This window comes from Lepidochelys kempii, chromosome 12 (genome assembly GCF_965140265.1).
Source record: "Lepidochelys kempii isolate rLepKem1 chromosome 12, rLepKem1.hap2, whole genome shotgun sequence".
Classification (NCBI taxonomy): Eukaryota; Metazoa; Chordata; order Testudines; family Cheloniidae; genus Lepidochelys; species Lepidochelys kempii.
Window position 1 is genome coordinate 27,029,766 of NC_133267.1, and position 27,948 is coordinate 27,057,713.

A 27,948-nucleotide genomic window follows, 5' to 3' on the forward strand; every position below is an offset into this window, starting at 1 on the left:
GCCTATGGGTTCGCCCAGTTCTACTAATAGCCCTGGCTGGAGTGGAGCAGGAGGGCCCCCTACTGGGGTGCAGCTCCTCCCACAAACGGGGCCCCCTGCTGGGGTGCGGCTCCTCCCACAAACGGGGCCCCCTGCTGGGGTGCGGCTCCTCCCCACAATCGCCCCCCCACAAACGGGGGCCCCCCTGCTGGGGTGCGGCTCCTCCCCCACATAGCCAGGGGTCTCCTGCTTCGGTAGCCACCGAGTCCTCCCTCCCCCTAGGTGGGCTCCCCCAGCCTGAGGAGACGGAGCAGTGGGTTAGCGGGTGGCCCCAGCAGCGTGGGTGGCCTCCGCCCCCAACACCCGTGGGGGTGGGGGTGGGGAAGAGGAGACGGCGGGAGCCAGGCTCCCTGAAGACCGCCCAGGGCGGGGAGCGCCCCACATGGCCGTGCCGCAGCCACCCCTCCGGGGCAGCTGGGCCGAGGGACGGGGCGCCGGGCTCCTCCTCAGAGCTTCCCACGCCCAGCTCTCGCCCCGCCCGGGTCTCGGGGGGCGCCCGGGGAGGAATCGCCCTTGGCGGGGAAGAGAAGAGCCCGGGAAGAAGCCAGCGCCTCCAGCCTATTCCTTCCTCTCACCCCCCTTTGCTCTTCCTCCCTCCCCCGCTCCCGTCCCCTCCTTCCCCCGCTTCTAATTCCTGCCGCTCGCTCCGAGCCTCATTCAGCCGCCGCCGCCAGCGGAGCGTAACAGGCTGTGGACGCGGCGGGGTCTGTTCGGTGTCTACTTGTGAATGGGACTTGCCTCCTCGCCCTCCGCCGCAGGTGACCCAGGGAAGCGGCCAGCCCCGCTGGACTCCCAGGTAAGGCTCGGGGCCATGCCCTCGCTGCGCGGGGAGAGCGGGGAGGTTTGGCTGCTGGGGTTGCCTTTGAGGATGGGTGTTGGGGGGGGGGGGTAAGTGAAGGCTGCTGCAGGGAAAGGCGCTGCGAGGTGGAGGGGCAGGGAAGGAGCGTTTCTGGTGGGAGATAGAAGCGGAGACGCTGCGTGTCGCTCCCCTGCCCAGTGACCGAGGGAGCCGAGCCGGGAGGATGCCTCTGTGTGCGCTAGAAACTTGACAGCAGCGAAAGGCTGAGATTGGGGCGTGCTGCTGGAGACCTGTGCTGTGCGGGGTGCTCCTGAGCCCCTGGAGGGGACGGCCAGGCGCGCACACCCAACCTAGACCCTTTGCTTTTGGTCGGGAGGGGCTTGAGTACTGGGAAAGCCGTGCCAAAGGGTCCAGGAGCAATCGCCGGACGAGCACAAGCCACATCTGGCAACTCTTATTCCTAGCTCCTGGCTGGGTTTCTCTGCATCAGCTCCTCAGACTGGAGCTGACTGAGTTCCAAAAGGGGAAGAAGTGATCGTTCCGGAGGGGAAAGAAATCTCTTTGCGATTCAGGATTTTTTTGTTTCTTCAATTTTTCTTTGTCTGTGTGTGTGCGTTCAAAAAACGGTCCTCTGGATAAGCAGGTATTAAAAGAAACGAAGTGAAAAACAGCTTTTTCCCTTGCCGTTGTAGCTCACAATAGTGAAATGGATATGCAGAATGAGAGCGAAAATATGAGTGCATGAAATGAAAGATACCTTCTCCAGAATAGAAATGGGGCGGGGGGGAAGCGAGCAAGACTTCGATTTTCTGCTTGTTTTTAAATTCATACAGCAGTAGTCAAGGTACTAAGATGGTATCTATCTCTAGACTGGGTTAGTCTAAAAATCATTATGCTTTTGTTGGTCTATATGTAATCACAATCTCAATGAAGGTAAACTAGATGGAGCTTTAAGGCTGCACGTCCACATAAATACCATTAACTTTTAGAATAAAATCGCTTCCTGTGTAATCCTCCAGGAGCACATATTGCAATCTGACATCATAGTCATTACCTTTCATCGATATGCTCATATATGATCTACTCTTTTAAAAATATGAATTTGGCCAGGATAGGACTGAAATAAGCCAGATAGCATATACTGGGGAATGCTCTTTGTACCTTTGCTAAAAAGGGCACAGTGTGACTATGTAATACAGTATTTACCTACCGAAGTATCTACGACAAAGGATTCTCTTTAGCAACAGGAGTCACTAATTCAGAAAATGGCCTTTAATTTGGGGGAAGTTCATTTGTTTTTCACATTCCAATGGTTTGTAACTCATTGGAAAGCACTTTCTTCCTGTTGATTTGTGTTGATATAAGAATTTCACAGACCATCAAACCTCTATTAAGAAATCAAATATTTATAATTATTTAATAATAAAACTGTTGAATGCAAAAAGCAATAAATAATTCCAAAGCAGAGATGCTCAGATATATCTGGTGAAGTATGCAATATACTTATTTTTTTAAAGCTTGCAATATTTCAAGATTTATGTGGTTTCCTAGGTAAATATCACATTTTTTCTCTACTCCAGTTAAAATGTCAATAAAAAATGTTGTATTTAGTTTGGGGGTTTTGCAATAATTAATCTGAAGTGGGCATAAATTAATTCCTTTTCCACTGGGATTTGAAGCACAAGTCAATGATCTTTTGGGTCTTTGGATTTTTTTATATGGACATGCAAATGCAGATGTTTTCTTATGAGCAAAAAATTTATAGCACATCAGCACAATTCTTGATGTTGGAAGATAAGCAATAAAGAACAGGAGAGAGAATAATGCAAGCTAGAGCAAAGGAACCAAGCTTCATATCTTTATTCCAAGAAGCCCTTTTTCCTCCCTACCACATTTCTTCTACGTATTAAACCCTAGAAAACATAAGTTTCTGATTGCACTTCCAAAGCAGTTTCCCTTGCTATTGCAGGAGAACAAAAAAAAAAAAAAAAAAAAAGTTACAAAACAAAGGACTACAGATCTTACAAAGGAATATAGACCTCTATAGGAAAACAAGTTAGAAATCACCTTGTGATTAGGATTTTCTGGTGGAAATATTGAATTTCTATTTAAACCTGAAGCTTAGTACTCTAATATGAAGAAATAAGTATGATTGGAATATGCTATTTGTAGACTTCTCATAGCAGCTTAAACTTTGCTGAAATACACAAAGTCTGCTTATATAAGTGTTTTTGTCTGTAAAAATTATGATGATCTGGACTAGATCATTATTACAGAAGCAATTATAATAAACTGTGTTAACAGATGGGATAAGTAACTGCAATTTGTGATTGGCAATTTCTGAATGAAGACCTTCATAGAAAAATGTCGATTGAGAGACTGGATCATAAAATGAAATTATTTCTGTTGCACAGCACATTTGGAGCAATTATAAGGGTTAGAAAGAATCTCATGATTTTTCTGCTAAAACATGTCATTTTTATGTGTTATGCGAGTTCAAGTGCAATTAACTTACCATTCTAATAAAGTTGGAAGTATTGCCTTTTGTTCAGTTCAGGATATATGTATCAACTTTGGAGTTGCAGTAGTTTAGGAGGCTACATTTTCCACAGATTATTTAAACAAATAATGAGACTAAGCAGAACATATTTTTACTACAGTATTCTTAAAAAGGATGTTCTTTGTAGTTCAGGTATTGAGCCGGTTTTTATAAAAATATAATGCAATTTCAAACTTCGTTAAAAATTAGTTCTCTTTTTTACTTAGTGTATCTCTATGAAAATTATTTGAATCCATTCTGAATCAGACGTTTTGCCATCAGATGTTAGTGTGTGAGAAATAATATTTTCATCTCGACTTGTTTTACCTGAAACCATTAAGCAACATATCTACAAAACATATTTGTTGGTGGCAAAGCCACCATATGTATGTAAAGCTCAGAATCTATAGGCAATTTCGAATAACATGACAACTTTTTTTTAAAAAATGGCACTTTGGTTTTCACGGTCCCTTTCTTGGGCCCAATTAAAAGGCCATTGAAGTAAACAGAAGTATTCCCACTGACTTCAATGGACTTTGGATCTGGCCTTGATGCATGTGATTTAAGAGGGCTTCATTTTATAGTTAAGTACTGTAATCTCATTTCACTGTCTAACTTACTCTCTGCATTCATTTTTTTTCTCAGTGGTACTACCAATAAATTGAACAATATTGAATGTATCCAAGTGTATATTGTTAAAATTCTCCCAGTGACATAGGGGTAAAAGGGGGTGGGGGAGGACTCTAATTGTGTATTTGAGTTATATTGTTGAAGATCAGAGGGTTCCAAAACATTCTCCTAGAAAGTATAGTTATTTTTTCATTTTGAATACTGTCCTCCAAAACGACATATACAGGAATACTACCCCCCCTTTTTTGTTTTTGTGTAAATAGTTTGAAGTAATTAAAAGATGGTTATAAGACTATATTTGATACATTTATAAATTAGAGGATTGATTTGACTAAAAGATCTCAAGTTTTGAAAGTGGTTTTTACAGTACTTATTGCTGAACAAACTGATCAACAGGTCTCTGGATCGGTTTAAAAATTATGTTGTTTTTTTTAAAAGTTACAGAAGTAAGGAATCAAGAGGAATTTATATCAAATTCCTCCAGATTTACTAAACTGGACATTATATAGTTTAATGTCTCTGAAGTAACTGTGTTAGTAAAGAAATGATAGCTGTAAGTCTGTTTCTTTCATGTATAACGAACGGTAGCTGGAAATTTGGGGGACTCTAAATTTGGTAATTGTTCTTTCAAAGGCATTACACTTGTGAGCACTAGAGGGCACTGAAGCTCTTCTCTAAATCATTTCTAGTGGCCCATCTGCTTCTCAGGGCACTATGAAAAGACGTTTTGTTACTACCAGCATTGCAGGCCCTCCCAGGGGAGACAGAATTCAATCTAGCTGTGGTTCAGGCTAATGCTCAGGCAGTTTGTCAGGATTAACATCTTTCTAGTCAGTGGATCGTGTTACCTTCAGCATCATATTACCACCTTGGAGTTCACTGCAAAGTTTTGAAATCATGTAACTTTAGATTGTATGAGGAGTGACACAGCTGGAGTCTAGGTGTAAAATAAACAGTATCTGTTCTCCCAGCAGCAATGATTTTTAAGGGATTTGCTGCTTCTTCCTCTGTCTTCCAAAAAAAGCATCAATCCATGATAGGAAAAGGGAACAAATGTAGAGACAGAGAGAGGAGAAAAAGTAATATGATAAAAATTACTGGTAATACTTGGGATAATGTCTTAGTACCTTCTTCCCAGTGATGGAGGATATTTGGAAAAGACTGAAAGACACTTTAGACAAGAAACAAGCATGCATTTTATATTCAAATAGTCAAATTCTGCTCCTATTTACACTGGAGTAAACTGGTTTACATCAGTGCAACGGAGAACAGTATTTGGCCCAAAGCATCCCAGCTGTCATTTTGCAAAACACTTTAGTATACAGAATTCAAAAACATATATAACTGATACTTGAAAAATAAGCTATTACTAACTAAGCTATTACTAAATAAGCTAATAACATGCAGAAATGGCATATAATGAAATATTGATTTTAAAATGTTAATTATTGGCATATGAAATTGTAAATCAATCTGTAGTAAGTACTGTGCATACAATTTCTGATTCCAGTGTTTGGCTCTATTTGGGCTGAAATTCAGACATATGACTTGAAGTTTAGATGACTTACAGAAATTTTAGCATATGATTGCAACAGCAGAAATTCTCATGGATACAGTTTAATGATAGTTACAAGGTCTCATTAAATCATATCAGTCAGTTAACTTCAAATATAAATTATATACGTTATTCTATAGTAGTGTGTAATGATTAGAGTTGCTACATACTTTAAGAGAAAATGATGATTGCCCCCGCACAGACATACTGGGGTGCAGAATCCCTTTCCTTCCCATCCCCAGTGCACCTATAGCATCCATAATGCTCTTAGCTGTTGTCAAAGAGGATGGATTTACGTTGCCAGTGGTGCTCAAGGCCCACAAGGGAACATCTAGGTGTGGTTGGTTCATCTGCAGTGTCTGCCCACCTTGCAAGCCAGCTAACATTCAGAGGCTGATATCAAGTGGAGCAGCCAGGACTGCTGCTGGCTCCTTTGTGGAAGAAGGCATTATCCCTCCCTCTGCTTGACAAAGACATAATGCTTTCTACTGTAACTGGCTGGGTGGTTCAGTGTTTTCCAAACCTCCAGGCCCCACAGTGCTCAGCTGGCTCCAGAAGCCATAATTTAGCTCTTCAGTTTTAAAATGCTGTCTTAAGCAAATGCTAGTTTGTTGCTTCAAACTTTTGCAATGAAAAAGAATCCTCTCCCTTCTGAATCAGCTAAAGAATTCATCAGCGTTCTTAATTGTATTGGAATGGATACTGAGTTGAAGTAGTAGAAATCAATCTAAATGGATTATAGGAGCAAGAATTAAATGAAGGGTGAAAAAGAGGATGCAGGGTTTTCCAAAATAGTACTGGTCTAACACTATTGTATATTTTCAAGAATAAATTATTGTTATAATGATGACTTAGTAGTTCATCACCAAAGAAATAAAACATACCACAATGGGGCAGATATACAATAGCAACATTATGAACTAAGTATGCAACTCATTAGAGATTAATTAATATTTATTGTAAAGTAAACAACATTGAACGGAACTCCTGCTGATACATTTAAAACAGAATGAAACCAAGTGTAGAAAACATCAATATATCTAAGATGCAAATGCTTTGAGATTTCATGTTACTGATCAAGTAAGAGACCATACTGGCTCTCATTTAAAACAGTGGCAGAGCTCCCATTGATGCCAGTGGGAGGCAGGGACCACATTGCTCAAAGGCTGGGATAAAGTACAGAAAGAATGAAGTTCAACATCCTTTGAAAATACAATTTACAGAATTTTAAGGTTTGTGCAAGGTGATGGTTTGATAGCACTAAGAACTCAGCTCCATTTGTCCACCAGACATGTACTGCACTCACAGTGCAAGTTTCCCCAGGCTGCTACACAAGCATGCCTCAGTCCTGTTCTAGGGAGAGTCTAGATCTAAGAGGTTACTTCATCCTCTGTACACACAGAACTCTCGGTCTCCCCAGTGAAACTGGCAACTGGGGGCACTAACTGGGATATTATCATACGGACATTGTGTCTGCTTGGAACAGGACTGAGAGCACCATTTCATTTCAAATGCAGCACTAAACATCCACAGTCATTGCCAATTTGGGCCAGGTTAAAAACGATACCTTATCCTGTTACCTTTCTCCTGAGTCATCCAGTCTGTTGAAGAGATGCTTCAAATATATTGCATTTCAGTGGTCATAAATTTTGCATAATACTTGCTTATAAGTATTATCTGTTTGCTTTTGTATTTCTGCATAAAATGATGCTACAAAACCCTTGTGCAAATGTGATTTTTATCCCAGTGAGGCTACTGGTGTGTACTTTCAAATAAAATAATCCAGAAACATATTGAGTCTCAGTGGTTGAGTTAAATAGTTAGTTACATGCATGCATATCATTCTGCCAAGAATAAGTCATAATTGAGTGTAAACCAGATGTGATAGCTCTATTGGAATCTGACTAAACCCTATTTCCATGAATGCTAAACTTTTTTATTAATACACACATGTGTTGGCATACAGTCATACATTTAAATGGTCGGCCCCGCCTTGATTGAAAGTAATTATCTCAAAGCTCTTGGCTGCCCCAAATAAATGAATACTATATTATCCCCTTCCCCTTTTTTCACCCACTAATTTAATTTTGTATATGGATTTGTAAGGCAAACAAAATCAATGGATTTGGTGTAAACTTAGTCTAGAATTTCATGTTAAAATGTTAGTACCAAATTAAAAAAAAAAATACGGTGCAAGTCTCAGATTCAAGCCTTTTGGGTTTTTTTAAGGTGATTTCAACACATATCTATCATTTCAAAGGCAATCATGTTTTAACTCAGACAACATAAAAAGGATACAACTTTTAATTTGTTCTATAAAAGTAAAAGTAAAAGGAGTACTAGTGGCACCTTAGACACTAACCAATTTATTTGATCATAAGCTTCTGTGAGGTACAGCTCACTTCATCGGATGCATTCAGTGGAAAATACAGTGAGATTTATATACACACAGAATCTCTCTGGTCACTCCATTACAGACTAAAGGTTGCAATATTACAACAAAAAGACTTCAAAAACAGACTCCAAGGAGAGACTGCTGAATCGGAATTAATTTGCAAACTGGATACAATTAACTTAGGCTTGAATAGAGACTGGGAGTGGACGGGTCATTACACAAAGTAAAACTATTTCCCCATGTTTATTCCCCCCCACTGTTCCTCAGACGTTCCTGTTAACTGCTGGAAATGGCCCACCTTGATTATCACTACAAAAGGTTTTCTCCCCACACCTCCCCCCCCGCTCTCCTGCTGGTAATAGCTCATCTTAAGTGATCACTCTCCTTACAGTGTGTATGATAACACCCATTTTTTCATGTTCTGTGTGTATATAAATCTCCTCACTGTATTTTCCACTGACTGCATCCGATGAAGTGAGCTGTAGCTCACGAAAGCTTATGCTCAAATAAATTGGTTAGTCTCTAAGGTGCCACTAGTACTCCTTTTCTTTTTGCGAATACAGACTAACACGGCTGCTACTCTGAAACCTTCTTTAAAAGTGAAATTCAACATTTATGCCTTGGTTTTAGCTAATTAATTAATAATTGAACTAATAAACTTTGTGATATAAGGATTTTAAGTAAGCATGTCTTCTCTTTTTGGTATTTGAACCTGTAATAATAGTATTAAAAGAAAATGGTTCTAACTGGGATTTTTTTTAAAAAATTCTTCTTGAATAGTTAGGGCTAGTTTTTTTGGTGGTCTTTTTTGTTTGTTTGTTTGTTTGTTTTTTAAGTTCCTTGTGATTAATTGCAACATTTCAGCAGCTGTGTGGTTACTTTAGGCTAGTTTTTGATACGCTTAGTAATTTTAACTCCACAATAAGTTCCACTGACTTCAGTGAGACTTCTGTGGTGTAAGGTACAGCTCAACATGAATAAATTAATGGTGACCCTTTTGTAACAGTTGATTTTCTGCAAATTATCCTTTTGGATTTTCATGGATCTTTGTGGATCTGGCGAAGGCAAAGTTTTCAGATCAGAACTTCTACCAAGCAAAGAGTCAGTCCTTATTTATGGTATACTTGGTGATATACTGCCTCTAGTTAGTCACTTATGGCTACCATGAAGCTCATTTTGGCTCACAGATCAAGATGGACTTGTGTTTTTCTTTACTGGAAATAATTTGGAACCAGGGTAGTAACTCTAATAATCATTTAGTGAGGAATAGACAATACTGGATTGAAATGGCAGGATGCTGTCAGATTAATCCAACATATGTAGCAGCATGCCAAACATACTGCATGTGATCCTCCCCATTCTGTCATTAGGAATGAGCAAATCTTTACAGCTAAAATAAGAATCAATTCAAATTTCATCCAAAATTCCAGTGAACCTGAACAGAGTATCATTTGAGCATAACCCTGATTACCTCATTATTTTCCGATTGTGCATGGTTTTTTTTTTTTTTTTGCAAATATCCGCCTAATACCTGACAGTGCAAATTGTTGAGACTTACCATTCTTGCAAGATTTCAAGCCCAGATATAAGAGGTTCACAGAATTTGAATGGGATTTGAGCAGCTAATATCAGTTTCTGATTGTAAAGGTTTTTTTTCCCCTTTTTTTATTGATTTACATTTTCACAGTTATGCAAAATTATGGGTTTTAAACTTGTTTTATTTGTATTGATTTTAAATGTTTACTGTGGTGGGAAATTATGGGGGAGGGGTCAGTCAGAAAATAATTATTTCATGACATTAGCCGTTGAGATTCAAAAAGTTAAAACACATTGTCAACATCACATATCAATATATATGAGGTAAATATCCTTAAATCAAACTCTAATAAGTTTTCAAGCAATATTGGCTGTAAATTTCAGTTATTTTAGATGGAAATATTTTTGTTGATTTATGTATGTATGGTGAAATCAACATTTACTGACATCTACTAATAAAAATCTAATCCTTCCAAGCCTCATCATATTCCAGTTCCAGTTAGAACTTGCAGCCCAGAGAACAAGTCCGATCAATATGTATTGCAATAGTTTACAGTGGGGTTGCGATGCTACATACTATTTATTGCTCTAAAGTGAAACATAGTACATTGCAACAGCAATATGTTTTTGCATATGCAAGGCCAGAACAAATAGTAAGACCAGTAGTTGGAGGCAGACTAGATCATAATGGTCATATCATAATGGTCCTTTCTGACCTGAGAATCTATGAATCTAAGAATTGTTTAATAGTCATGTGAAACATGATGCATTCACAAACAGCGGAGGCCCACTGACTATTTGGGCCTAATAGTCAACTTTCAGGAAAGAATCTCTTTGTTAAAAATTGGTTAGTGCCAACCCACTATAAAAAAGATAAATTTGCAACTTTCAGATCCATCTTGAAACCTTCTCTTGCATTCTTTCTATGTCCTCTCCTTTTCCATATAGGATCTTACCAACAGTTTCAAAGAAAAGATGGACAAGGTCCGCTATGACCGCCTCTTGTGCCCCTCCTCTCCAGCACCCTTTTCTCCTTCCTCCTTGTTATCCACTCAGAGACTTCCTTTCCTTCCTCTTTCACGTGCCCCAGTGAAGCTAGCCCTTCCTGCCACTTGAGCTTCTTTGCCTTACCGATCTGTCTCTCCACACATAATGACAAGTTTCAGAGTAGCAGCCGTGTTAGTCTTTAGCCGCAAAAAGAAAAGGAGTACTTGTGGCACCTTAGAGACTAACAAATAATCTGTCTCAGTTCAATCCTGGATTTCTACCGATCTCTTGGGCATCTACTCCTCAATGTCTTACTATCAACATAAATATAACATGGCCAAACTGAGTTCATATCCTCACTCAAATCCCCCATTCTCTGTAGACACAGCCAATGTTCTTCCTGGCCTATAACTCCTCACCCTTGCATTGCACATCCTAGTGTGTCCAAATGCTGCCACTCCTTTCTGCATGCTGTCTATAAGACCCATCCTTTTCTGTCGGTCCAGATTGCAGGCTCTGGCTGTTATCCCTTCATCTTGCTGATTAACATAACCACTTCCTCTCTGGTCTCCCAGACTCCCACATTACCCCTCTTCAGTCCATTCAAAATGCTTATTCCAAGGTTGTATTCCTTGCCAATTGATCTAACCACATCACCCCGATAACTCCACTAACTTCCACTTCTCTAGAGCATAAAGTTTTAACTTTTTCAAGTGTTTTTCAAGTGTTCAAGACCTCATAATTTTTGCCCCTCTTCATTGCCACTTTGTCTCTTTTTGCATACCCTCCCTTCCTGTCTCCTCCATCACCGGCCTCAATACCCCATTCATCCATTTTCGTGGCAAACATCTTTGGTTAGTGCCAAGCCACTATAAAAAAGAGCTATAGAGCCTTTTTCTATGCTCTCCTGTCCCAACATATCTGGAATGCCCTGGCTAAGCTGATCTGAAAGTCCCCACCCTCTCCTCTTTAAAGCCCATCTTTAAGAACCGCTTCGGCTATCAAACCTAGATGAAATTAACCAGAACATTACTTTATGAAATAAATAAATTGATATATGAAACCCCTCAAGCTCATCTTTTCAGTACAGCACGTTGTGCACTGGTCATAACTGGATACTTGGGTAATCTCAGATACTACCCTAAACTTCTTTATTGTCTTGTTACCCACCTGTGGCTACACATTGTCTAGGTCGTAGACTTCAAAGATCAAGGTCCTTGTTGTCTTTCTGGTTTGCTAGGTGCATGCAGGCTAAGAGGTGCATATAGAAAATTATAAATAATAACTTTATGTTGTGCTTTAATAAATTCCTATCTTAGTTCATTAATAAGCAACAAAACCCCACTTTTAAGTAATATGATATTGATGCAAACTGATAAATGATGAAGCAATCACAGAAAAATGGTATTCCACCTTAACTCACTCTCCCATCATTCTTAAATTGATCTGTTGTGCCTAGGTAGTACATCTTGAAACCTTCTCTTGCAGTATGTGGTTCAACTGGGACATTTACAGTTAGAATCACAGAAAATTATGGATACAGTTTCACCCTTGCATCACAGTTTTCAATTTGTTTGTCTGCTGCTTTTCAGTGATGTTGGAACATATACTATGCTGTAATATCACCAGTACCGATGAACTCCATTGAAGCATGAAACCCATAGGCTGTCTCCATACCCCAATAGGGTTCAGTAATTCTGTAGCTTATGCAAAGGCATCTTATGATAGTAGGTGGAAACTGGGTCTATCAGATATGGAAGCATTCTGAAAGATGAAAATCAAAGCATATTTTAAAATGCTAATACATTGACTACCCCTTTTAGATTGCCAACTGGAGATATTCAGCACATATTTGGAAAATAACAGAATTTTGCACTTTATGTTCAGAAATCCTCTTTAAAAGGAGCTATGTCAGTGAACTGATAGGCTTCCAATTATTGGACAAGCTGATTTTTTTAGTTAGTTATAAAAGTGGAAGAGAGCCTTTGAAACAATGAATCTTTGTCAATTTGTCAATTAAAATTAGTCATATTGATTAAAAAGAAAAGAAATGCAATCATCATTAGTTCAGGCAAAAATCCATCTCTTTTCAGGAAAGCATTTAAGAGTGTGCTTAAAGCTAAGCACATGCTTATGTGCTCTTCTGAATCAGAGCCTAATTTTATTTAAACTAAGAGATCATGATAGAAATGTAAACTACAGAGATACAAATATATCACCATTCTTAGAGTTGGGTCAACAATAGAACTCCCTTTGTTTCCCAACATGGGCAATAGAATAAATTAGGACCTAGAATTGAACTACTCCTGGATTTAGTTTTTCAATATTGAAAACAAACCACCCTCAAATTTGCTTATTTTTGTAATGTCATACTTTATATATTTATAAGTATAATTGTTTCTTTTTATATGATTAGGGAAGGCTTCCACCTTAATCAATTATATAGACAAAATATATTAGAAATAAGTTCATTTATTGAAAACAATTATGCAGTTTGCAACAAAGACCCCTGGACAGTATATCATGTATTATATCTTATGCGATCAGCATCTATTTATGTAAATAGTAAATGGATTAAAGTCTGCCTACAGTCACTCTGGTGTAAATCAGAGTAACTCCCAGGACATTAGTGGAATTACTCTGATTTACACTAGTGTTAGTGAAGAGGGAATTTGGTCCAGTATTTTAAACCATTTTTTGTTATTACGATTACCTCAGTTTTTACAATAATAACCATATCTTTTATGACTAAAAACACTTTTGAAGCTAGCTGCATTAGGCATGCAGTCCACACACTATCATATGTGAGAAATTGCACTAATATAACTTTAATTTTCCAATCACATTGAACAAGAAATGAGTTTGGCTGAAATAATCGAGTCTATAGCGAAAATGCCAACTCTGATACTTACCAAGATGTGATAGTTGCTTGTTGTCTTGACCTTGGGTTTTTTAAGGTTGAGCTAGAGGTTGAAAAGGGTGCTAACTGTAATTACTCCTTTCATAAGGTTCTGTTGGCCATAGTCTGCGGCAGACTTGAACCAGATTGTCTACATATATCAGCTTGCTGACTAACTGGGTACCAATCTGTTTTTTATTCTCATAACCATTAAATGCTGTTTTTATGATCAACATTAATTGACAATTCAGCCTTTTTGAACTTCCTTTTTAAAAATAAAACAAATCAGCATGTTCTTCCTGTTGGGGGAGGGGCCGGTAGATGTAGGGAGATTTGTCTAATAATTGGATTGTTGTTTGTTTGTTTTACTTAAAATGTGAACAAAGCCACTATTTTCACATTAAAGGTCTACAAAAAATATGATTTTTCCAGGGCTTGAATACTTTTTTTGCTCTAAGAAATAGCCCTATTTTTTCTTCAAAATTTGTCTATTTTCACCTGAAAACTAGTCCAATTTTATTAGACATGGGCCCATTTTCAAGTTCAATATGAAATGCATAAAACCTTTAATGTTAGAAGTTAATTTCCTTAGAAATATTTCACCACTGTAAATACCTGTATATCACCTGTTGTTTACTTATGTATACAGTACCTGTGACTATGGAATAAATAAAATATCACACAAAACATTAGCCTGCTCTACCATTCTCCCAAAATCATACATTTTTTCCTTTGGGGCTTCTCAAAAGCCACACACTTTATTATCCAGCAAATTAGTAACATATCAAATGTTTTAAATGAAGTCATGAATTTCTATCTATATCCACATGCACAGAATTATGTGCCTGTTATCTTTAGTAAGCCAGGCATATTCATTATTCCTTATTAATTCTATGCCCTTGTGAATTGAGATGTCAGTCTGAATGACACAATTCCTTTTCACCCCTGTTCCTTGAAGGAAGGACAGCTTTCTGCCACAAATGCTACCATGGAAGTCGTCCCTCAAACCTACTTTCCTCAGATCTCAACAGCCTGGTGAGGCTATTTCCACAGTCAATCTCAATGCTCATAAGAGTTTCAGGTGATAGCTCCTTATACAGTAGTTAAGCCTTCTATAATCTATAAGTCCTTTTTAATGACCTCTCCACCCCCCCAGAAGAGGCCACAGAATGCATAGGGAGAGGTGCAACTCCCTATCTCTGAGTGAACCCTTAACCATCTACTTCAGCAGTGCAGATAGGCTGAGGAAACAGGGTTGGAGCCACTTTAGGTTTAGGAAGATCTTCTGGCTGGGAAATTCCTGATAAGTGGTGCAGTGGAGCTATCTTGTAGTCCTAGAGCCTGCCAGGAAGCTGAGCCCTGGTGTAAACTTAAAATTTTGATCGACCTAGCTATGTTGCTCAAGGATGTGAAAAATTTGTGTCCCTGAGTTCAGTTGGTAACCCAACCTAGTCTCAGGTGTAGATGCTGCTAGGTTGATGGGAGAATTCTTTCTTTGCTCTAGCTACTGACGCTTGAGGAGATGGATTACCTACATTGACAGAAAAACCCCTTCCATCAATGTAGGAAGTATCTATGCTGTGGTGCTACAGTAGCATAGCTATAGCTGAAAGTGTGATTTCCATTCCTTCCATACAACCCCCTACTTTGGTTAACAAAACATACTGACTCTGTCTTGATGCAGAGAAGGGAGGAATTTCACCTCAAGAGATTTAAGGATTTATTTTGTGACACTGAAGCTTAATTAACTCAGTTGTACACCCACTTCATTGTGAGGATCCGTTATTGGCTGATCCTGCCCCATCTATAAACCTAAACATTCCAAATACATTTACATTTTAAAACAAAAATGTAGTATTTCCTCATATCTTTTGTGCACAGCTGTCAATAAGGGCCCCATTTTCAAAGGAGGTGGAGTTCTATGTGTCCATAATATGCACACTTCTTAGGCAAAGCCAGCTTTCTGCATGGAATAAAATGTCATGGGCTTGCACATGTAGTGTACTGTTTTTGCATGCAATAATCTAATTGACACGCACAATACATGCCCGCATACATATTTTGTATACCTAGAACTAGGTATCATATTTTCAAAAATTTGGTCCTAAATATGAATTTATTTTTTTACATTGAAATTTAGTTAACTCTGTCAGAAAACCACTTTCTTATGAGGATCTGTTTTTAGACACTACTGGCTGATTTTGCTCTATATCAGATATGTAATGTAAATATGAAGACAAGTTAATTCAACTGGAAAATCATTTCAGTATGAGCGTTTTTTCAGACACAGAGAGTGGAGTTTGATTTAACCCCTTCCGCAATTAACTACCTACCAGATGTGTGATACAAAACTGACCCCCTTGTGCAGAATAGCAAAACTGATACTGTATTTCCCCTTTGAAGTTCTAGGAACATTGGCTCTTTCAAAATGCTGCAAAGGCTGCTAGCAGTTGCAGCACACAGAGAAGGGGTTAAACATGGCATGGGCCAGCTACCTGCCTGGAGCTTCAAACAGACAAGTTCTACATCAAAAAATGATTGCAGCACTTCCTTGATCAAAGCTTAGGTAATTTAATTATTTTCCTTTATGAAACAAGGGTCCTTGAACAAACCCATGATGTCTGGATATTAGAATATGGGGAATTTATTGTTTCACTCCTTCTAATATCCCAACATCAAAGAGAGTTTGTCCTATAACCAAAGTAGTCAGAAGTCAAAGAACTCAAGCAAGGACTGGAGAGTGAAGCAAGCAGATGCGACTCATTTCCCCAGTACCTAAGTGAGCTGGAAATTAACCTGACTCCTGTGTGGTAAGATATTTACCACAGTGATTTCTTGTATTTATTTTGTGTAACTAAACATCTGAACTGGACCATACAAGGTACTGAGTGAAATGCTGATCTCCATCAACTGCTGTGAGCCTTTTTATTTTAACATTGTTTTTCTTGTTGCATGATTTTGCTTTGTGTCTTATATTGTGTCTTGTTAAATCAGTCCTAGATTTACTAAATTTTAAATGAGTGAAGTAACTTCATCATACTTTCTGGTTCCAAAGAGCACTATCTAGTGTAAACCGTCTTGTCTTAAGAGTAAGCGGAAGAAGAGCTCACAAACCTACTTGATTATCCAGAGGCTCTTGCCTAAAGACAGAAGAGGTCTGGTGACAGTAGTTCTGAGAAAAGAACAGTCTGCTGTCTATTGCACAGAACTTCTGTTGAATTCAACGGCAGTTGTTTTGTGTATGGGAGGAGTCAGTATTGGTCCCTGAATGTTCCAAGAAGTCCAACTGAAAGTATGTGTTGAGGGGACAGAAGAAGAGAGGAAGGTGAGAGCACATGAGTGTTGAAAATTCATATAATCTACCTCTTTCCTGTTCCTTCCCAGATTTGAGTTGAGGACAGAGTTCAGATCATTTGACTGGCATTACTAACACCCAGAACATGGCAGATAGATATATTTAAATGTGATTTTGTTTTGTTTTCATAGAAAGCTGCGCTGTAATACAAAGGGGACTTAATCCTGCAAATGCATGAGTAAGTAACTTTGAATGAATAGCCCTATTGGATCATTTCACTTTCATTTTCATTTGGTCCTGCCTGTACTTTCTTCTGTTGCTCAGAAGGACTTCTCAGGACACTCAGGGCCCAATGCTGACACATTGCAGACTTTTATAGGCTACTCACATAAGTAAGGTTGCCAGACATCCGGTTTTTGACCGGAACACCTGGTTGAAAAGGGACCCTGTCAGCTCCTGTCAGCTCTGCTGACTGGGCCATTAAAAGTCTGGTCGGCGGCACAGTGCGGGGCTGGGGTTAAGCCAGGCTCTCTGCCTGCCTTAGTTCTGTGCGGCTCCCAAAAGTGGCTGCCGGCTCCCAAAAGTGGCTGCCAGCTCCCGGCAGCCCCTAGACACAAGGGCAGCCAAGGAGGCTCCACACGCTGCCTCCACCCCGAGGGGTGGCTCCGCAGCTCCCATTGGCCGGGAACCATGACATAAGTAAAGTTTCTCAGGTGGTGGACCAGGCCTTGCAGTGCAGATATTGGTGTACATGCAGTATGATCTCTGAATGAGAAATGTTGATATTTTCTCAATGCCTGCATTTGCCTTTATTGTGTTTTTTTGTGTGCATGCGCTTATGTGTGTGTGTATTCATGGGTTTGATCCTGAAACCAGTCCATTCAGAGGGATCTCTTTGTGCAGAGTACCTTGACCCCTCTATCTATATATTTCAGCAGGGAACAGAAATTAAAGTAGCAGGAAGCAAGCTGCTAGAGGCAAGAAATAAATGTTACTACAGATAGTGAAAAATGTTTTTGAACATGAAAACAAAGTGATAAACTACAAAATATAAATAAAATAAAATATGGTAGGCTCTTCCTAGCTTCTCATGCTTAACTCTAAACTGATAGAGGTGCCCCAGATTTCTAATATTATGGGGTCTTTGGCAAACTGAATCATTTTATGAAATGTCATGACAATTGTTACAGTATAAAATATTTGCCAAACTGAATTTAATTGTTCTAAATACTGACATCACTTATCTCATAGAACGTGTCCCATATTTAAAATACAAAATCTCTTAGGGCCAGGTTCTGCCAGCCTTACTCATGCTGACAAGTACCTTAGTCCGTGAGTACTCGCATTGAAATCAGTTGGACTACTTGCAGAGTAAGGTACTCCTCAGCATAAGTTAAGGGTGGCAGAATCTACTCTTACAAACTAATGCTCGGTTACCAAATAACCCTACCAGCCAATGAACTTTATAACCTCACTGAGTAAATATGCTAAATGAAATTTAACTATAAACAATAGTATTAAAGCAGATTCTAAATTCGTGACATAAGCCTGAGTTAATAAATTTAATATAAAATCAAATTATGCCTTTGAAGCCATTCATCTTTCAAGTGCAGAATCTTTTATGTCCGAATGATTAATAAAATGGTAGCGTCTTGTCTTTAGTTTTAAATAGGCACATTTTAAATTATTACCATACAGTAGCCTAAAACCATAGTTTCAACAAAAGTGACCTAATGAAAGATACTGATTCAGACATAAATACAATTATTTGGTTGGTATCACTGCAAACAAATGTGCAATATCATTGCAGATTGCATTGTAGTCTTGTTGCACAGTGTTTCCAACTAATTAACTTATATATACACCTTTCTCTAATGTCTATTTTATTTTCATTGTTGTGAGTAGAGTTAATTTAAGCAGAAATAATATGCAGTCCTAAATTTTCAATGGGAAAACAGTGCAGAGGTATGAGTGGTTACTTTCATCTGTGAATAATATAGTGACAGTGCACATGCCTGTGCCATTACCAGAGGAGGAGGAATTGATTAGCAATAACACACTTCATTAACACTGCACTTTCTCAATCATAGTAATTGTGGCTCTTTCCCTAAAACATCAAGTGGAACAGGTTTCATTTCAACCAAATCAATCTAATGTGTTAAAATTTACATAATTTCCCCTCATTGCATTTGTACAGCAGCAGGATTTTTAATTTGCATTGTCTGTATAGTCTATAATCAAAGTGTTAAGAGCACAAGGTTTATTCATTATGTATGGCATGTGGTGACAAATTTACATAATAGGCTGCATCTTGCTGGTATATTACCTTTGTCTCCCTCCCCCACCTTTGCAATATTGGTGATAACTTATTTTCTATAAACCTGCTAATTCAGTTTCACCAGCCTCTGAGTTCCAGAGAGCATTTATTTAACAGAAATGTCCGTATAAAAAACTAATGCTGAAAGATGAAAATTCCTCGGGGAAAGCTTTCAGAATTGGACTAATTTTCCTGTTTCTAAGAGAAAGGTGGTATAAACCTACTCAGGTCTGGATTGCTACTGTACATTGAAGTTAAAAGTTATCATTACTGAAAGGAAAGATACCTATTTTACTTGTACTATGCAGGGGCTGTTATTATTTGGAGCCCATCCTGTGAGACATTTCAAATCTACGTTTGGGAATAAAACCAGTAAAGAAATGAAATACCACAAATATGAATCTCCATAGTTTAATTTCAGCTGTTAGGGTCAAACTCTGCTTTTTGAAAGATAAAAGTACTTAAGACATTTTTTGGAGGAACTCTGCTACTGTTAAGTAACAGGAAAAATATAGGATCTTGATAATATTTGTGACAGATGAAAATGATATGTATAGGGATCAGTGTAATCCATTTGTTGGTTTATGTATCTAAGGCCTCTGTGGATTGTCACAAATCCAGACATAGTATGAGATTTGGCATTTGGATCTTTGAATTGGCCGAGATATATTCAAAAATGTATATGTTAGACAGCTCCCTATTTACTGCTCAAATAAAGACACTCAAGAAAGAACTGTAATAGCATTGTTTGTTTGTTATATATATATATATTTAATTGGATGTGAAGTGCAGTGGGGCTTACCATGTTCCATACTCATTAAAATAAATAAAATACAAAAGTTATTTTAGCAAAATTGGCTGTCATTTTCGTGTGATAAATTGTTCTGGCATACAAAGAAGTTGTACATTTTGCTCAATATGCCCACTTCTGGTCAAACAAAATCCTTTCTGGGGATCTGCCATCACAAATGAAGGAAACGTACAAATGGATGTTCATACTCCTTGGCATTATACTGGTGGATGAAAAGTTAACTACGGGGCCTGCAGTCAGTTCTCCAAATACAATTTATTGAATAAGAGCAAACATATTTCTTTGTATTTTTTTGTAGCTTGACTTTTGCCATCCCTCCCTATCATATTTTATCTTCTTTGGAATAAATTGGAGTATTTGTAGAGTAGAGATATACTCAACATCAGCAAGAATGGCAGAATCAGGATTTTATTAAATAAAATTATCACTACAAAAGTTTTTCCCCCCTCCTGCTGATAATAGCGCATCTTAATTAATTAGCCTCTTAGAGTTGGTATGGCAACTTCCACCTTTTCATGTTCTCTGTATGTATATATATCTTCTTACTATATGTTCCATTCTATGCATCTGACGAAGTGGGCTGTAGCCCACGAAAGCTTATGCTCAAATAAATTTGTTAGTCTCTAGGGTGCCACAAGTACTCCTGTTCTTTTTATTAAATAAAGTATTTAGTAGTTACTAATTGTATTAATAGTGTAGTGGTTACCTGATTATATAAAAAAGTTCTTTAGTGTATAGTTTAGTACTTGACCATATTTAAATATTAAAGATATTTAGGATATTGATTCAATCCTTTCATGGAAACATGCACTAAAAATGGTTTTACTAATACATAATTCAATATGTCTGATATTACTTTAGTAGCCAGTTTGTAACTGTTGTACTTTACTTGTAAACTGAAATTGTCTGTGATATGAATGATTTTAGCCCAGATTAAATTAAGAAAAACATGAGTGTGCTACAGACGTGGTGACTTATATTTCAAAAAGCTGTGTAACACCATTAGCAGTAAAATATCTGACACTTGTGAGCATTTTGACCTTTGTAATACATTTAGAACAGGATTTGGTTTTATATAATACCTGTTATATTCAAAGCAATCCCAAATGCTTCACAAACCGATGCATAGATAGTGTTAGTGCAAAAACTTCATAGATGAAGAGAGAAATCATTAAACAACATAAATTAATTTATTTCTATATGAAAGAAGTTATGCAAAATCCAACTCAGTAGTCAACTATAGTCTGTATGCTCAAATAGTTTGTAAATAAGATTATAATACAAACACACTGCATTTGTAGATAAAGCATGTCAGGTTAAGAAGGTTACAAAGACATTTTCAAGCCAATTAAATATGGACAAAGAGAGAGAGTGCTAGGAGTCCAGCCAAGGAGAAAAGATGGGGTTTGAGATTATGCATTCATCAATAGCCAGGGTCTGGTGTTAATGTGATTATGCAGTTTGCAAATGAGCACATTATTTATCTCTTGTCAACGTTTCACATAAATTGCTATTTATGCTGCATAAATCCCTTCATAAGCTGCCTCATTCACTTTTGAGCTTTTCTGACCACCATTTTACCTTCCATCCTTCTTCCTCCATGTCTGTTTGTAACTGAAAAGGAGTACTAGTGGCACCTTAGAGACTAACCAATTTATTTGAGCATAAGCTTTCGTGAGCTACAGCTCTCTTCATTGGATGCTCACGAAAGCTTATGCTCAAATAAATTGGTTAGTCTCTAAGGTGCCACTAGTACTCCTTTTCTTTTTGCGAATACAGACGAACACGGCTGCTACTCTGAAACCTGTTTGTAACTGGTTTCTCTACAAGGGACAGTCCAGAGAATTTTTTCCCTCTAATCTTACGATTAAAAGGACAAAGCACGAGTCAGCAAGAGAGAAAAGCTGTCCTTATAGGGGACAGTAATGAGAGCAAGACCAGTTATCAGTTGCCCAGTCCTTTTCTCAGAGGTAATGATGTCTTCTCTTTCTATTCACGTTCTTATACCATGGGGTCATCACTGTAATATCTGAGCGCTATTTGAAATGGGGGAGGGATGGTGTGCAGTAGCTTTTAATCCACTCCTCTACTATATGCACAATTATGAGAACTGGTAGACACACCAAATTGATTTTGAGAGTTCTGAAAAATATTTCCATCAAACCTTGAACCCGCTTGAATTGCAAGTTTAAGGTTTGATGTTTCCAAAAGTCAGCACGTTCTTGTTGATTAAACACGCGCTGACAACACTTCAGCTGGAACTGACACTATGCTGCTTCTTCTTTCAGGTTTTCCTTATTCCTACCTAACAAAACGTAAGGAACTGCCTCATGACATCATAAGTTGTATCTGGGAAGTGGGGAGAAAAGGTGTGTGTAGGAATAGTACATATGAGGTCAATGGAACAATGATCGTTCATACCAGCTAAAGAGCTGTCCTAGGAGGGGAATTCCACATGGAGATTTGGTTTAATTGAACTTGAACTTATAAGCAAACTTACATGTTTGCTTCCAACACCTGTTAATTCAGCTGCTAGGTTCAGTTCAGAAAACCCTGTATAAACCAACACTTCAGGGTTTGCACAGCCCTACTGATGTGAGCTTTCCAGTAGAACAAGACCTGCTTTCACAGTATAAACAGTTTCATAGATAAACTACTCAATCTAAAATTAACACGATTTTTTCTTCATTCCAGTACAAATGTAAAAGCAATATATTTTAATCATACCTGCTGATCCATTATTCCCTTGTCCACCTATACTTGGAGGTGCCTAGTGCTTTCCCCCACTTTTCATTCTATTTGATATTTAGTTCCCCTGTACTATGAGTTCAGTGGCTGGTTCTTATATATAGCAGATTTTGTTGGAATCTAGGTTTGTGACACTTCTTGTGATTAAGACAAATCTGCTTGATATGAGATGCTGGGGAAAATTAAAATAAAAATGTTTGTTAAAGCTTTAAGATTGTGTGTCTCAGCAGCTGGGTGCAGAAATTGGCCAGCACTTACATACACCAAGGGAAAATATACTTTTAAAGTCCTTTAAAAATACTTAATGGTAGTACTGGGGTTTTGTAGATAAATATGAACAATTTTTTTCTTTAAACAAAAATATAATTTAACTATCAACTTAAGTCATATTTCTGTCTGAAAATGCCATACCTACTGTAGTTAAAGTAACACTTAAGTTTACTATAATTGAAAGAACCAAGTTAAAAAAAATAAAAACAAAACCAACCCCCCACACCTTTTTCAGGATTTTTTGTTTTTTACTATGACAGCACTTTGTGTAGAGTGATTTTACTGCTCCCCTGCATAGCAACAATAGCATGGGAGCAGAAAAACTCTTAATTAAACCATTATTAAAGATTAGGTCTTACTATTTAAAGGGTGCTCCTCTACAAATTGGATTTTTTTTCAATGATCAATTTATAAAATCAAGTTGACAGTTTTCTTTTAAGTTTTACTTTCAATTTCAAAGGAAATGGATCAGCTGGAAACAGACAAAATATTCCATTAATGAATTCATTTATTCTTTCCTTCCTTTATCCTTTTTTCAATTCAGGATATACACCAACATTCAATATTTAATAGGTTCTGGAAACTGTTGGTTTTAAATCAGAAAAGGATCAGAGCTATGACATTGCCGATTTTAGAGAAAAATGAAATGTCATGTAACTGGACTAAGTGATACGACTCTTTGTAAGACAATTTATATTTTTCTCAGCATGATTACATTTTATAAATATCCAGTGGTGACCAAGGTACGTTCTGATCTCTCAGGCTACCAGTACAGACTGATGGGTAGTTCTCTGCTCTCAGAAGGACAAGCAGCAACAGCAGCTAATAACACCACTGGAATTTTTGGCACCTTTTTACACTGCACTGACTCCATGCTACCAAGATAATTGTCTCTCAGCTTTGTTTTGCTTCACTGAATGCAGGTCACGCAGCAGTGCTCTCCATGAAATTTCCAAAGAATTTGTTTGTGACAGCAGTTAATTTCAAAGCGAAAAAGAAAGAGAAGGGAAAGAAAAGCTGACCCAAAATTCAGCTCTGGAAAAATGGTATTATCACCATCCATGGCTTGGTTTGTTTGTTTGTTTTTTCAGTACTACTAGTGAATCTCGGCAGAGCCTAGGACTATGACAGCAAGTGATAAGAGACTTTGTCTTTCCCTAAAAAGGGCTGAGTATTCAAGGAACCTCACTCCGTATTTGTTGGGGAGGGGACTGGAAATTATGGGCCAGGAAAGTCCTCCATGCTGGGGAGCAGAGGGTATGTGTGGGGAATCATGGATGCAACATACTTGCTAATTTGAAGGTAAGAATCTTCGGCTTTCCAGCAAGTTATACTTATTATTCCATTTAAAAACCTAAACCAAGAGATATTTTAAAGGATACCATACTTGTAGGTAGGAATTTTATGCCTTGTGATAAAACCTCCCTTTGGACTGGTGGTTGGAGTGCGGAGTCAGGCCCCTTGGATTCTATTCCTAGCTCTGCCACTGATCTACTGGGCCATTAGGCAAGCAGTTTCACATCTGTATCTTCCACCTTCTCACATTTTGGGTGGCTTGTCCATTCAAACTATAAGGTCTTCAAGGCAGGGATTGTCTCTCAATATGGATGAAATCCTGGTCTCACTAAAGACAATGGGAATGTTGCCAATGTCTTCAATGGGGCCTAGGATCTCACACAACATATTTGCACACTTTTAGGAACTACCCTATTGCAATTAATAAAGGATCCCCTTACTTCTATTGTGGTTCTAAAAACTAAAGGAAATTAATGTAAGAAAATATCTTCCAAAGTATCATTAGGGATAAATGATTTGCAGATCACTAAGGAAAAGTGCAATAAAGAGAAGTCAGATATTCCTCATCATCTGCAGAAGGAAACACCACTTGAAGTCTTATAAAGAGGACTCATATTCTGCTTTTGCTGTCAGGAAGCTGAATGAAGAAGATGTGAATTATTTATGCAAGAATATTAAAAAGATATTAAGGCTAAGGAGATGTCAGAAGCCGTTTCTCCTGTTGAATGATCACGATAAATCTGATAAAGTCCTTCTAACTCATTCATCTGTGCAAGCTTTAATTACTAAAACCTGGGCTGAGCCTGATAAACATTTTTCAGCTTCTTCTGTATTGCAGAAGTGTATATAGCCAGCCACTTGTGAACTGCCTCTTCAAAAGTTGATTCTGCAATGGTGTCAAAGGGAACACAGATCTGCCCTACCTGTCGAGGCTAATGATATTCTTAAAGACTCAGCTGATGACAAGTTAAAGGGTGAAATTAAAAGATATTATTTTTCTGCAGCTTTATTTAGCCATCTCTGTATATGCCCTGTATTCCCTCCAGAACCATATTGGTACGGCTGCATAAAGTTTTCTCTTCCAGATTTGCATGTAGAGGATATCCTTTGTCTACAATGCACTACAGTGAATGTTGTCTTTCATGCTGCTGTTCAGGACTGCTTAAATTTGAGCATTAAGAATTTGATAAGTTCTTATAGCTGCTGAGAAAACCTTATGATTATATGTTTGATTAGGTGACCTCAGCATGAAATTTTGGCAATTGTCCTTACCCTTTAAAGGAACATTTTTTTGGAAGTTCTCTAGATAGAGTCCTAAAGGAATTACTGAACACAAATTAATCTTCCAAGTTTTACATGCTTTTTCCAGTCAGTTTTTCCTTCAGTCAGTTCTCCAGTACCATTTTTGTTCCAGCCACCCTTTTCCTATGTGTAAAGGGGAAGAATGGAAAATATAATATAATACTACTTATCCAATTTGTTACTCTTCATGGAGAGAATGATGATATCATGGAGCACAAAATCCTCCAGGTGATCATTCTGGCTGTCTACTATGGGGTGCTCTAGTAGAAAGGTTGCAGTTTGTAAAACAAAGAACAAAAGCACGCTAATCACTACAGACCAATAGATCCTCCTGTATATAGGCTATGTCTAGGTAGATCAAAGCTAACTTGAGTAACATTAGCAGTGAAGCCAGCAAATGCTGCAGTCCTACTTTTGATTATAGCACAGAAATACCCATAGTTACTCAAGATAACTTTGATCTAGCTAGATCAAAGCTAGCTCAGGTATGACTACATCTGCTGCAGTCACATCTCTTGGTTGCACGGTAGACATGCACATTCTCCAGGGGCTATCACAAAGAATTCAAACAATTCTTATTCCTTAACTGTTGTTACCATCTTCAAGTTATTTTCCAACAGGAAAGAAGCTTTCTTGCTAAGATCCTCATATAGAAAAGAAACAGGGAGTTTACTCCTTTGAATTTATTGTTCCCCAGAAGTTGGGATAGGCCCAAACCTAAGACCACAGGTTTGATAATGTGGCAATTATTTTTGTACAACCACTCTGTCTCAATGTCTAGACTTTATAATCCAGAGGAAAATTCATTCCATCCTGTAGTATATATTCAGCAAATGACTCACCTCAGAGTCAGTTTTCAAACATAATCAGGTCTTTCCTTCTCCAAGGCAGAACACAGAAATTAAGCTGGGCTGCTGCTCACATCCAGCAACCAGAATCACATCAGGCTCTGGAATTCACAGAGCACTACAACCTTCTTTGTCTTATACTTTAGATTTAATGTATGACAAGAAATAAACTTAGTTTTTCACCTCCTCTTTCCTTTGAAAGGAGAGTGTCTTCTATTCCCTAGAAGTGAGATGGGACTTTAAATTTTACTTAGTTTTATCTAAATTCTTGAAATGCAAATAACGTATTTTATTATTTTCGGAGATATCAGCTATAGTGGAGAAAAACAGTTGAATATATCTATGCTACTAAGGGAGAGATTAGTGTTGTGGATAGCCTTCTGTTACTCTGAGAAATATATAAATGAAGAGATTTCACGTTTTACTGAGCCAGTGCTTTCTATTGAATTAGTAGAGTAAACCTCTGCACAAGAGTTCCATGTAGATGCGGATCCACTAATCATGCCCCACATATGTCACAGCCTGCCCCATCTTAACTAATGCCTGCTCTGAAGCACAACTCCACAGCACACATGGAGTTCAAATCCCTGTATGGGATTTTCCCATCTGGTCTGTGGTGTGCCAGACCAGTACTCACGCCCTGAAGGACTTCCATAGTCCATACTTGAGATGGAGAATATGGCCCTTTATATGCAATCTGTGGAAGATGCTTACATGTTTTTGTGCTGTCACAGCAACTGCTTCTCCTTAGCATTCTGAGAAAAGAAATACTCATCAGCCCCAGATTAATGGAATATAGAAAAACCCCTTATAGACAAGACATCTGAAATAACTTCTTTAATCCCTGCTACTATTTGTAATTGATTTTCACTTGGGTTAATAATAGAAAACAAAAAATTCCTTTGAAAGTAAACCTTTCTTCTTTTCCACAAATTAATTCTCCTTCTTGACTACCTCCAAACATTTTGGTCTTAAGACTGAACTTCTTTACAGTTCAAAATGTTAAAATGCTGTTAATGAAAAGAAAAAAAAATTGGTAAGAATTCCTATGCCTTGTCTACACTAAAAAGTGTGTGCTGGTTTATCTATGATGATATAGATTTACTGGCAAATCCTTCTAGTGTACCGATAACTTATACTGGACTTTTGTCAGTATAGCTTCTACTAGTTCCATGAACAAAATATTCTATACTAGCAAAAGGACCCTTTTTTCCCCTTTGGCCAGTATAACTGCTTTACACTAGGGCTTTTGTTGACATAGTTATGTCACTCAGAGAAGTTAAAAAAATCACACCCTTGAGTGACATAGCTAAGCCGGCAAATGTTTTAAGTGTAGACCAGGTCTAAATGAGATTTTTAGGATGTTCAGAGCTGCTACAAGCACCTGGGAAATCATCGTATTTGTTTAACCATCTCTCAGTTATGTACTGATTGTTCAAAACTGTTCTACACCATGACTTCATTTCAAAAACTTGATAGTGCCAGGATTAGATAAGGATAAAGCTATCAAAGGATGTTAGCTTAAAGACGAGAGGGATTTCAAAGGCTGCAAAAGCCTGAGGGAAAAAGACTGAAAAATAAACAGAGTAAGAGAGTTGGATGGTTGTATTATCTGATCTAGGGGGTAGAGCACTGGACTGGTAGTCAAGAAATGTGGATTCTATTCCATGGGCTTGGGGCAG

At 38.1% G+C, this 27,948-nt stretch overlaps 1 protein-coding gene across 3 annotated transcripts in view; it reads left to right on the plus strand.

Moving 5' to 3' along the window:
- Positions 1–460: 460 nt before the first annotated feature.
- Positions 461–27,948, plus strand: part of CDH11 (cadherin 11) — a 104,721-nt gene continuing 77,233 nt past the window's right edge. The window contains exon 1 of one of the 3 annotated variants that reach the window (XM_073307968.1): positions 461–835. The gene's annotated coding sequence lies outside the window, so the exon portion shown is untranslated. Of the gene's footprint in view, positions 836–1,350; positions 1,482–16,890; positions 16,913–27,948 lie in introns of those variants that run through there. The other 2 variants (XM_073307969.1, XM_073307970.1) reach the window with 2 other exon arrangements.